This window comes from Oryzias latipes, chromosome 20 (assembly GCF_002234675.1).
Source record: "Oryzias latipes chromosome 20, ASM223467v1".
NCBI lineage: Eukaryota > Metazoa > Chordata > Actinopteri > Beloniformes > Adrianichthyidae > Oryzias > Oryzias latipes.
In genome coordinates, this window is record NC_019878.2 from 5,107,589 (window position 1) to 5,109,438 (window position 1,850).

Sequence of the window (1,850 nt, forward strand, 5' to 3'; positions counted from 1 at the left end):
AAATGAATTAAAAAAAAGTTAAGATAAGAGTGAGTAACAACAAGCAGACATTTGCTGCTTTTTTAAATCTTTTTTGTGCTGGCACTACTTCAAACAAATACAGTACACTTTGTGTGGATGGTCAGCTATGATATAAGAATGACTGTACATGAAATGAGTCATCAGTCTTCATAGGTCTTTAGTAATGTTGCACACTGTACTCCCAACACTGTTTCCTTTACACGCCATTTCCAAAAAATTACAATGTCATGGAAAAGTGTATTCAATTCAATAATTCCATTAAAAAATGTAAACTTTCATAGAAGATTGATTCGGGGCCTGTTTCTCATTGGATTTCAAGTATCTGTTTTATTTTAGCATATATTGGTGTCATACCTTATAAAAACCAACAAACACAGGATTACGATCACATCAAATCAACCAAATTTGGTATTTTCAAAATAATCGGTCCATTATCAGTACTTCAATAGTATACAGGGGTCAGGTCCTGCTGGAATTCAAAATCTGGATGGAGATCCAGATCCCCAGGAGAAATCCTGAAGTCCTCACAAACATCCTCCTAGACTGTTGCAGTAATCTTGGATTAAAGAAAGCAGAGTATACCAACACCAGCGCTGAACATTGGACCCCAAATCCTGACTGACTATAAAGATTTCACACTGGAGCTCCAGCAGCTTGGGTTCTGCCCCTCACCAGTCTTCATCCAAACGCTTGGACCTTGATTCCCAAATGAAAGACACACTTCGCTTTCATCCGAAAATTGGACCTTGGACCACTGGCCAAAACTCCAGTCCTTCTTCTCCTTGGCCCAGTACAGACGTTTCCCCTGTTGGCCCAGGCCCAGAAGTTTCCTGACCTGGGGAACCAAGCAGTTGTAGCCCATGTCCCACATGTGTCTGAATGTGGTGGTTTTGAAAGCTGTTACTTCACCTTATTCCACTCTTTCTGGATGTCTTCCAGGTTCTTGAATCTTGTCCTTTTGATGATCCGCTGAAGCCCACAGTGGCTCACATTTTGTCCTTCCATTAGACTTTCCATTGATCTGCTTTGGACTCAGCACTCTGTGAACAGCCAGCCTTCTCAGCTATGAACTTTAGTGGCTAACCCAGACTATGGAGGAGATCATAGTTGGTCTTTTGGCTGGTCGTCAGATCTGTAGTCATCCCCATATTAAGCCCAGCTAAGACAACTAAACCAAACTGAACTTCTCTGTGACACCTGTGCAGGTGCTTTGAGTTTAGTAGATGATTAGTTGGATAAACTCAATTTAAAACATTCATGTCTTAAAAACTTTGGACAGATTGAAGTTCTGTTTCCATGGGTTTGATGAGCTGGAACCCCAATTTATGTAAAAAAAGAAAAAAAGTAAAGGATAAGTGAATACTTGAAATTAACTAAACACTGAGCACTAAATCTTTCTTCTAGGAAGGTTTTTTTTTTTTCCACGACATTCTAATTTTTTGGAAAGGGTTTGTGTAAGTCCCTCTGAATGTCACATTTGAGGTTTGGTTTAGTCTGAGAACTGATGGACACACACTGACTGTATAAACAATCAGGAGCTTTTATCAGTCCAAACAGAGCAGCTACTCGACTCCCATTCCACTCAGCTGAAGACAGATGTCCACAAATAGAACAGCCAAACCATGAAGTTGGCTGTTCTCCAGAAATAGTTCAGTAATTAAGGAGCTGGACTTCCTTGTGTTTGTGATGGCAACAACAGGAGTGTGCTGGGAATATGTCAAGCTTTAATGGAGGTAAAAGGGCCAGCAAGTTCTGTGAAAAAATGATTTAACATTATGACAACAATAAACAGAAAACTGCAAGCATGGAAAATGTTCCCAGTCCAGCCC

General features: G+C 40.2%; 1 long non-coding RNA gene across 1 annotated transcript; it reads right to left on the reverse strand.

The window, feature by feature from the left end:
- Positions 1-328: 328 nt before the first annotated feature.
- On the reverse strand, positions 329-1,415 carry LOC110017297. Its single transcript, XR_002292661.2, has 2 exons — positions 931-1,415; positions 329-856 (listed from the first exon to the last, which is right to left on the reverse strand). It is a non-coding gene; the product is annotated as an uncharacterized LOC110017297 (long non-coding RNA).
- Positions 1,416-1,850: the final 435 nt, after the last annotated feature.